Source organism: Eptatretus burgeri, chromosome 4 (genome assembly GCF_056783735.1).
Source record: "Eptatretus burgeri isolate ZD-2024b chromosome 4, Ebu_testis_v1, whole genome shotgun sequence".
Taxonomy (NCBI): Eukaryota; Metazoa; Chordata; class Myxini; order Myxiniformes; family Myxinidae; genus Eptatretus; species Eptatretus burgeri.
In genome coordinates, this window is record NC_140964.1 from 24,478,579 (window position 1) to 24,490,196 (window position 11,618).

An 11,618-nucleotide genomic window follows, 5' to 3' on the forward strand; every position below is an offset into this window, starting at 1 on the left:
GTTGTGAGCTGAGCCCGCGCACGAACCTTTGGTAATACTGGGCCATGCCAATGAACGAGCGCAGCTGCGTCTTGTCGCGAGGCGGTGGCATGCGCTGAATCGCCGCCACCGTCCGAGGACCTTTCAACAGCCCCTCCGGTGTGATGATGTGCCCGAGGTATTCCAAGCACTGCTTGAAGAACGCGCACTTGTCCCTGTTTAAGCGCAGGCCGCACGCTTCTAGCTTCGTCAGCACTCGGGCAATGTTCGCCAGATGCTCGTCCGCCATTTTTCCCGCAATGAGTACATCGTCCAGGTAGGTCTGAGCGGGCAGGCCAATGCAAACCTGATCCATGGCTTTCTGCCACAAAGCTGGGGCCGAAGCAATCCCAAAACAAAGTCGGGTATATTGATAGAGTCCTTGACACGTGTTGATTGTTAAAAGCTCGCTACTCCCGGGATCCATCGGCAGGTGAAAATATGCATCACGCAGGTCTAGCTTCGTGAAGTATCGACTCCCCGCCAATCGCGCATATATTTCATCGATTGACGGCAATGGATATTGCTCCACGCTGAGCCCCGGGTTAACTGTGGATTTGAAGTCCCCGCACAATCGGACGTCCCCATTCCGTTTCAGCACCGTGACAACCGGGGTGGCCCAATCCGAGCATGACACCCGTTCGATCACTCCACAGGCCTCTAGCCTATCCAGTTCACCCTTGACCTTGTCCCGCAGGGCATACGGCACCGGACGCGGTTTACAAAACCGAGGAACCACCCCCTCCTTCAAGAAGAGTTTCGCCTCCATGCCCTTGAGTTTTCCAAGGTCGTCGCTAAACAACCCTTGATGTCTTTGAAGAATCTCCTCCAACTGATCCTCCCATTGGCTCGGCACGGGTTGCACAAGGTGAACTGCGGCCCAGTCTAGCCTGATGCGAGTCATCCAATCTCGGCCGAGAAGAGACGGCCTCCTCCCCGTACGACGTACACCCGAAGCGTGGCGACCTGGCCTTGGTACCGCACAGACACGTCTGCCATCCCGACTGGCGTTATCTTCTCGCGGGTGTACGTGAACAGCGCGAGGTTTGACCTGATAAGCTTCAAGCCGTTGAGTCTACGCGCGGTCTGTTCGCCGATGAGCGACACCGCTGCTCCCGTATCGACCTGGAACGTGATCGGCGTTTCGTTCACTTCGACTTCCACCGTCATCGGGCGCGCCGTCGTCGGGCCAACTGAACACAGGCTCAACAACGGCCGCTGGTTCTGCCCCGAGTCGCGTCGCACATCGCCGTCCACGACTTTAACGGTGGCCGACGCCCCACGGCACACACGCGCCAAATGACCCACCTTGTGACAATTCAAACACACGATGCCTTTATACGGGCACGCACGGCGCAGGTGTCGACCTCCACATCCCAAGCATGTCCGCGGGGTCACCCCGCTGCACGCGTGGCCGCGCGGCGACGTCCGACCCGCATCGAAGGTCGTGCGCGCGTCCCGGGGTGCTCGCGACCTCGCGTGGCCGGTGGTGGCTCGAACATCCCCGCGAGTCTGCTCAACCGCCATGTGTGCTTTCATTTTCTCCACAATGTCCCGAAACGCCAGCCCGTCATCCCGGGGCCTGTTCGGTGCCACTAAATCACCCAGCAGCCGATAATGCTCCGGCGAAAGCGAAGCGAGCAAGATCGACTTCTGCTTGCTCTCGTCGACCACATCGTTCGCGTGGAAATAGCATTCCAATTGCTCCGAAAACAATTCGAAGTCGTCCCCGTCGAAAACGGGCATAAGTCCGTATGATCCCATCCTCGTCAGCCAACTAGTGTGTACTAGGTGCGGTGGGACGCAAGAAGCACGCGGGCCGCCATCTACTCCGCTTTATTGCGCGACCAGAAGCACAGTCTTACCACCCCGAGTGGGCGAGGCATGATATACGAAAACCCAATCACGTGACACAGCACAGGGAGTATATCCCTCCCCCTTTAAGATGTTACAAATGCCAAAGATTCGGTCATACTGCAACATCCTGTCAGGGTAAACGGCGTTGCAGCAAGTGTAATGGGGATCATGAGTATGAGAGTTGTACGTGCGTTAAGATGTGCTGTGCCAATTGCAGTGGAGAACACAGTGCAGCCCACAGAGGCTGTCTGGAATTTCAGAGAGCGGCCCAGATTCATCAAGTGAAAACCACTGGGAAGTTACCGTATGTGGAGGCGGTGCTCAAGGTCCCCAAAATTGTGTTGCCAGTCAAAGAAACGAATAGGATTACTAAAACTCCTGCTCCGGTTAATATACAAACAGTTTCGGTTGGTTGCCAGACGGAGACAATAGATCAGGATTGCCAAACTGAGGATTCAAGTGCCATGGTGGTTTTGAACATTTCTAAATTGGGGTTCATTGGATTTATTACTGAGGTGGTTAATTGCACAGCTGTTGTGCAAAGGAGATCGGAGAAGATTAGCATTATTGCTTCAGCAGCCTGCAAACATCTGGGTTGGGATGGTATTTCTACCATGGATATTAATAAGATATTTAACAAGACGGGCAAAAAAAAGAGAGAGAAACCAGTCCTGATGCCAAACAGTCTCAGGACCCAATGAAATTTATGTTAATAATCCAATGGAATGCTAAAAGTCTAGTGGCGCACGGATCCGAATTTAAAAAATACGTCTGAGTTGTTAACTAAACCGGATATTATTTGTTTTCAAGAAACATGGCTCAAGGAGCATAATCGATTTCATATGCCGGGGTATACCCTTATTCGTAGGGATAGAGCTCGAGGTAAAGGGGGTGGTTGTGGTATTATGGTGAAATTTGGTGTTCCCTTCACGGAAACGGAAGACATTACGGAGCTGGAGTGTATTCTTTTCAAGGTCCATGGCTCTAGGGGGAGGGTTACAATTATAAACTTCTATAATCCTTGCCAACCATTGATGCACAATAGTCTTCAGGAGGTTTTTAGAAGGTGTGAGGAGGTGGTACCTGTCTGTGGCGATTTCAACAGCCATAATATTCTCTGGGGTTCCAAAAACACTGATAGGAACGGCGATATTATTGAGGATTTGATCGATGAATTCGATATGGTGATATTAAATGACGGACAGGGAACATGTATAAATCCATCCACAGGGAAGATGTCCCCTCTGGATCTCACTCTTATTTCTTCAATAGAAGCTGCGAGATGCGATTGGGAAGTTCATGATGACAACTGAGGGAGTGATCACTTTCCTGTGATCACAAATCTCCAATGTGAAAGGGGTTCTGTGGACTCACTTGGTTCGGCTTCTTGGAACTTTTCTAAGGTGAATTGGGGTCAGTTTTCAGATCGATGTGTCAGAGAAGTGAAGGAAGAGATTGGTGTTCACAACATAGATAGCATCAAAAAGAATATTGTTCAAATTATGTATAACATTGCTTGGGAAACAATCCCAACCTCAATTCCTTCAGGGGGTTGGAAAATTCAGGTCCCCTGGTGGAATGAGGATTGCAAATTGGCAATCCAGGGAAGATGGGCGGCTCTAAAGAGACTGAGGAAAACCCTCAGGTTGGAGGACGTTATAGAGTATAAGAGGAAAAGGGCGATAGCCCAAAGAACTATAAAACGGGCCAAGTCTGCCTCTTGGAAATCATTTTGTTCATCAGTTAATCCGGATACCCCTCTCAAAACCATATGGGGAAGAGTCAAAAGTATACAGGGAGTTAAGTCGGGAGGGAGATCTTTTCCAGTGATCATTTCCCAGAACATAGCCCTGTGTTCTAATGCAGACAAGGCAGAAGCCGTGGGCAAATTCTTTTCTAGTAGTGAGAATATCATAAAGGATGATGTTTTTGAGGCTCGTTTTCCCCAAGTTGTAAGTCAAACCAGGGTGATCACCAATACAGTTCTGCCTTCAAACCCTTCACTCAATCTTGACTTCACTGTTTGGGAACTGAAGCAGGTGATTCGTTCGGTTAAGAATAGCGCCCCATGCCCGGATCGGTTATCGTTCCTTATGTTCAAACACTTGGATGATCGGGTGTTGAGAGTGTTCCTGAGTTTCTTCAATAGGATTTGGGCTTTTGGGAAGCTTCCCTGTGATTGGAAACACACTATTGTAATTCCTATCCTGAAAGAGGAGAAAGATGGCACTGTCCCATCTTCATATCGCCCGATCTCCCTTATCTCAGTTGTTTGCAAATTAATGGAGAAAATGGTGAATAACCGATAGGTCTGCTTCTTGGAAAAGAACAACCTGTTGTATAAAGGCCAGAGTGGTTTTCGAAAGGGACGGTCCATTATGGATCACATTTCCTCACTGGCAAATGATGCAAGGAAATCCCTAGGTAATCAGGAGTCTCTTCTGGGAGTGTTCCTCGATATCCAAAAGGCATAAGATTCAGTCTGGAAGAATGGCCTCCTTTATAAACTGAGTAATCCCGGGGTCAATGGCAGAATGCACGATTGGATTGGTGACTTTTTATCTGATAGAACATTTCAGGTGGGGGTTGGCCTGAGCCTCTCCTCTTCGTTTCATTCTGAAAAGGGCATTCCCCAGGGAAGCTGCTTCAGCCCAACACTCTTTAGTATTATGATAAATGATGTTGCCTCCATCCGCAAGCTCCATAGCAAGTTATTCCTGTTTGCTGACGACATTGCTATGTGGATTCAGTGTAAAAATCTTGCTACCTCGAGTAAAAAACTCCAGGGCGATATCCGGCTCGTGGAGAAATGGGCCGAAGACTGGGGTTTTAAACTATCAGCTGATAAGTCCAAGTTTATCATATTTTCCCGTAAGAAGAAAACAGATGATATAGCAATGGTAATTAATGGCACTTGCATCCATCCATCTCGAGTGGTATCTTTCTTAGGAGTCACCTTCGATAAGGGACTAATCTGGACCCCGCAGCTGAAGGAGCTGATAGGTAAATGTGCCAAAGGCATAAATTTATTACGTTGTCTCTCTGGAACAGAGTGGGGAGCACATCGTGGCAGTCTTCTCATGATATACAAAGCTAAAATTCGTTCCCACCTGGATTACGGATGCCTGGCTTTCGGTGATATGGCCAAGAGCAACTGAAAAAAACTTAAGACTGTCCAGTAAAAAGCCCTTTGTGTATGTTTAGGTGCTTTTACTAGCACTCCAGTGTCTGCCCTTCTGGTGGAAATAGGTGAGATGCCCTTGTCCCTTCGCTGGTAGATGCTGAGAATGAAATACTGGGCTACATCCATTTCTTCTGAGGACAGCCATCCTGGCAAATCCTTATTTGAAAATTGTTGGGAATACCTGAAGTTCGACAACAACTCTGCTTCCTTGCCTCTTGGCCTGGCCTGTATCAAGTTAGCCAAGGAAATGAAGCTGGACTCCCTTCCAGTCAGCCCCTAACATAAAGTCCCCATTTGGCCCCCCTGGACACTCGAACCCCTTCATCTCCGCTTGGATCTCTGGGGAAAAATGGATTCAGTTAATCCTGTGGTAAAGCGCAACCTGGCTATCGAGTTTATAAATACAAGTTGGAGTCAATCTCTGCAAATATATGCAGATGGGTCCCAAGAACCCTCTCACGGAAGGACAGCGGCAGCGATAGGTATCCCCGATGTCCGTGTGATCAGGGCTTTTCGGTTAACCGATCATCTTTCAGTTTTCTCGACGGAACTATTTGCAATCGTCCTAGCTATGGAATGGATAATCGAGTTCAATCCACTTCGTGCAGTTGTCCTTTCGGACTCACTTTCGGCATTAAAGGCGCTGGAATCCTTACAGGGTGGCTGCAGGTATGACTTGGTCCTCGAAGCTTGGCATTTGCATAACATCATGAACTGGAGGGGTCTGGTGGTGGATTTGTGCTGGATCCCTGCTCATGTGGGCATCGGGGGGAATGAGGCCAGTGACCTTGCGGAAAAGCATGCCCTCAGAATGGACAATGTCACCCAAATCCCCTTGGGACCTTCAGAAATCATTAGTCTGGTCAAGGACTGTATTGTGCGAAACTGGCAATGTCAGTGAGACTCCTGCACAAAGGGGAGATTTTTTCACAAGGTGCAGTCGGAGGTGGTTCCGCTTGTTACGCTCCCCAGGCTCTCCCGGAGGGACCAGGTAGTGCTTTGTAGAATAAGACTCGGGCACTGTCGCTTTAATGCATACCTCCATAGAATTGGATGTCACCCAACAGGGTTCTGTGATGTGTGCAGAAAACCTGAAGATTTAAACCACTTATTTCTAAATTGCCCTCTCTATGGGGAATCGAGGCAGCGTCTCATACGGCATATAAGAGTTATGGGGATAAGGGTGTTGGACCTGTTGGTGATGCTGCGGCGGATGAACTGGAAGCACCCTCAACTCTGTGAGGCGGTATTAAAATTCCTGAAGGAATGTGGGAGACATATTTAAAATGTATCTGCCTTTGAAGGGTGTGGTGAATTGAAGGTCGTGACGCGCGATCACATGTCGCGCGGCTCGTGCACGGGATAGATAAAGCCAAGATTCCGCTCGGTCGGGGGGATTGTCCCTGGGGCATTGTCATTTATGGCGGCGGTCCACTTGGTGCTCGTTGAATGGTGAGAATTGAGAGTATACCGGACTCCGTGCTTATGCTGATTTATTTTGCGGTGATCTACTGCACATGTATACATTGCTACATATGTACTCCTAGCTGCACCTGTATCCCCTGATGTGCCCGTAGAAGCGGCTTCAATCAAGTGGAATAAAGCCTACACTCTGAAGGTTTTTCTCTCGCTTTCATTTAAATTTATTCCACTTGATTCCCTCGGCTCTCTCAACCAACGATGGACAAGATCTACAAACCGGAGAGGTTCGACGCAGACCCAAACGCGACTGACTCGGAAATGAAATGGTCGCATTGGTTCCGTTCCTTCTCACACTATCTAACCATCATCGAAGAGGGAGCCGACAAATTGGCCGCCCTTGTGAATCATGTCTCGCCCAGTGTATTCAGGCTCTTCTCGGAGTGTGACACCTACGATGAAGCGATCGACGTGCTGCGGGCGCTCTACGTGAAGCGCAAGAACGAGGTGTACATACAACATCTTCTCAACACACGCAAGCAAGCAGCCGGGGAGACAATCGATCAGTTCCTGCAAGCTCTGAGGCAGTTGGGAAAAGACTGCAGTTTCCGGGCCGTAACCGCTGAGGAACACCGAGATGAAGCGACCAGAGAAGCGTTCATCCAAGGGCTCAGGTCAGCCCCCATACGGCAACGCTTACTGGAGAAAGCGCAACCCACTCTTGAAAAGGTAGCCGACCAGGCTCGAGCAATGGATACGGCACAGCAGCAATCTGAGTCATATGGGACACCGATGCTGCTCATGAACGCCGCTACGGTGGAAACTCAAGGAACCCCTCAGGGCACCCCTGACACAGAGGATGGAGAAAAACCCGAGGAATCGGATACCCAGACCTCGTCAAACTCCTCAGCAACTACTTTGGTTGGTAAATGCTTCGTTTGTGGGTATAAAAGACACCTCCGCAACAAATTCCCCGCCAGAGATGCCACATGCATGAATTGTGACAAGAAAGGGCATTATGCCAGGGTATGCAAATCTACTCGAAGGAGAAATAAACCCACTTCTGCGGCTCTCTACTCACAAAAGAAACTAACTGCAGCCTCACCGGGGAATCTATCCAAGGTTATCATCAATGTGCGAATTAACGGGCATATGGCTGAGGCTCTGATTGATACCGGTAGCTCTGAAAGTTTCGTCAACAGCTCGTTTGTGAAGGGCAGGAAATGGAAGATCCACCCGACAGACAATACGGTATGCATGGCCGCCACATCACTACAGTCCCGCGTACAAGGGTACTGCAATGTTGAATTGGACGTAAAAGGGTACACGCATTGGGATGTAAGGGTACTGGTGCTTCGTGATTTATGCGCAGACGTAATTCTGGGTAATAATGTCCTCAAGCAGCACACGAGCGTCAAAATACCCTTTGGAGGAAGCAAACCTCGTCTAATTCTAAATGCTCTGACCACCGCAGAGGTATCGTGCCCCCTGCTGTTTGCTAACTTGTCGCCGGACTGTAAACCGATAGCGATCAAATCGCGACGATATACCACTGCTGATATGAACTTCATCACTTCTGAGACCAAGCGATTACTGGAAGAAGGTATTATAGAACCGAGCGATTCGCCATGGCGCGCGCAGGTGTTGGTCACCGCCAATCAGAACCATAAGAAACGAATGGTTGTCGATTACTCTCAAACTGTCAATCGCTTCACCCAACTCAATGCCTACCCTTTGCCGCGCATAGACGAGATGGTCGAACGCGTGGCCAATTATAAAATTTTCAGCACCATCGATTTGCGAAGCGCCTATCATCGAATTCCCATCCGAGAGGAAGACAAACCTTACACCGCGTTCCAGGCAGGTAGACGCCTCTATCAATTCAGGAGGATTCCGTTCGGTGTCACGAATGGATTAGCTTGCTTCCAACAAGTTATGGACGACATCATCTCGGATGAAAACCTCAAAGACACTTTTGTTTACGTGGACAATGTCACGGTGTGCGGTAAGGATCGGGGGGAACATGATATGAATCTGGACAGATTCTTGAGCATTGCTAGAAAATATAATCTGACCCTCAACTACGAGAAATGCGTATTCTCGGCAAGGTCAATTGACCTTCTCGGCTACACAATAGCCGACGGCACGATAAAGCCCGATCCTGAACGATTGCGCCCACTTCGTGAGCTACCCCCACCTCAGGACCTGCAGACAATGCGCCGGGTGATAGGCATGTTTGCTTACTACGTGAGATGGATCTCCCAATACTCTGAGAAAATACATCCCCTAGTGCATTGCAAAAACTTCCCACCAGATGCCGCTGTTGTAAAAGCTTTCCACAGCCTCAAAGATGATATCAGTAATTCTGCGTATTATCGATCGACAGCTCGGTGCCGTTCGTGGTGGAAACGGACACTTCTGATCACGCGATAGCCGCGACGCTCAATCAGTCCGGACGACCCGTCGCGTTCTTCTCGAGAACTCTCTCTGGAAGCGAGCAGAGACACTCGGCAATAGAGAAGGAAGCGTACGCTATTGTCAAAGCCCTACGTAAATGGAGACACTATTTACTGGGAAACCACTTCACACTCGTCACGGACCAACGATCCGTTGCATCCATGTTTGATGGGAAAAATAACGGGAAAATTAAGAATGAAAAAATTATGAGATGGCGGATAGACCTAGCCTGCTATAATTACGACATTGTTTACCGGCCCAGGAGGGAAAACCCTGCTGCAGATACCTTCTCTCGGGTCTACTGTTCGGCGACAATCAGTCGGGCTTTGCAAGACCTCCATGTGTCTCTGTGCCACCCGGGGGTAACCAGAATGGTTCGTGCATTTCGTGCGCAGACAAAACCTTCCCTATTCTATCGAAGATATTAAACAAATGAATGCTTCTTGCCCTGTTTGTGCTGAACTAAAACCCAGATTCTATGGCGCGGCTTCTGGCAGGTTGATCAAGGCCACTTCACCCTTCGAGAGAGTAAATATCGACTTCAAAGGGCCCCTGCCGACCGAGACAGACAACAGATACATATTCACTGTTGTTGATGAATACTCAAGGTTCCCTTTCGCATTTCCGTGCTCGGATATGACCTCGGGCACTGTCGTGAAATGTCTGTCTGACCTCTTCGCTATGTTTGGGAAACCTTCGTACATACATTCAGACAGAGGGCCGTGTTTCATGTCGGCCGGGCTAAAACAGTTCCTATTTGAGCACGGCATAGCAACTAGTCGAACGACGGGTTACAACCCACAGGGTAATGGGCAGGTGGAACGGTATAACGGAGTCATTTGGAAAGCCGTAACTCTGGCGCTGAAATCGAGAGGACTGGGGCCCGAGCAGTGGGAGGTTACCCTTCTCGACGCTCTGAATTCCATACGCTCTTTGCTCTGTACGTCCACCAATGCAACTCCTCACGAACGAATGTTTACTCACCAGCGACGTTATGTTGACGGCCAATCGGTGCCCAACTGGCTAACCCATCCCGGAACAGTGTTCATGAAACGCCCGGTACGACAAAGCAAGTATGAACCAATGGTGGAGGAGGTCGAACTCATCGATGCTAATCCTGAGTATGCTCATGTTAGACTTCCTGATGGCAGGGAGACCACTGTGTCGGTTCGCCATTTGGCTCCCTCAGGTACTCCTCCCGCAGGTACACCACCATCTGGCACTCCTCCCTCTGACATCCCCTCCCCAGGTGTTCCCCCCCAGGAACTCCACCCGGGAACGGTGGCGACGGAGCTGCCGCGTTCCACCCGAGAGCGATCGAGGAGTCATCCCCGGCACGAGTCGAGGCTCACCAAGAGGATCGGAAGCCTCCCTCAAGTGAAACCGCCATTTACTCCTGGAGAGGTCGACGGATAAAACCCCCTCGCTGACTCGATCTGTAAAGGGGATTATCAGCATCCTCGATGCTCATGCTCCTATATGCTCATTATATCATATATCGATGCTCATTACCATGCTCCTACAACTCAAAATAATCCTCACTGCTTGGAATGTATGCTTCTGTAGTTTAAATAGTTCGCGCTGCTTGAAATGTATACTCCTCCAGCGCTGAAGTAATCATGGTGCGTTAGTTGGGCCTCTAGTTACATTTTAAAGACGGGGAGAATGTGGTGAATTGAAGGTCATGACGCGTGATCACATGTCGCGCGGCTCGTGCACGGGATAGATAAAACCGAGATTCCGCGCGGTTGGGGGGATTGTCCCTGGGGTATTATCATTTACGGTGGCGGTTCACTTGGTGCTCGTTGAATGGTGAGAATTGAGAGTATATCGGACTCCGTGCTTATGCTGATTTATATTGCGGTGATCTACTGCACATGTATACATTGCTACATATGTACTCCTAGCTGCACCTGTATCCCCTGATGTGCCCGTAGAAGCGGCTTCAATCAAGTGGAATAAAGCCTACACTCTGAAGGTTCTTCTCTCGTTTTCATTTCAAAGGGTTATGGCTGTAGGCGAGTTTGATCAGATTCTGGTGCGTGGTGTGGATAGAGGCTCCTGGCTCTGACAGCGCCATTAAACCCTCAACAACAAAAAAAATAATAAAAGAAAAAGGTAAATTACACCGCTAGGGACTGCATCGTCATGGCTTACAAACATCGGTTCATAAGGAACTGCTGGCTTTGCAAGCGATTTGCGATGTATGAGGTGGGTGGGTGGTTTAAAGCCTGCGTACGGCCTGCGTACAGGGGTGGGTGGTTTAAAGGCCGCGTACGGCCTGCGAATAGGGGTGGGTGGTTTAAAGCCTGCGTACGGCCTGCGTACAGGGGTGGGTGGTTTAAAGGCCGCGTACGGCCTGCGAATAGGGGTGGGTGGTTTAAAGCCTGCGTACAGGGGTGGGTGGTTTACAGTCCGCGTACAGCCTGCGTACAGTGGTGGGTGGGTGGTACAACGGCTGCATACATACTTGATGAAAGTGGTGTCAGACTACATGAAAGCGTTTCGGAAGATGAAGGTGAGCCTGTCGTCATCGCGAGGGGGAAAAATATCCCCGTTCACAGGAACATTTTCGACGTGATGTTGAATCCGTGGGCGTCAATAATTGTTCCATATTACTGTATTACCGTAGTTAATAATTACTGATGCATTTGAGATAAATCTACAGTTCGTTGTAATCTTC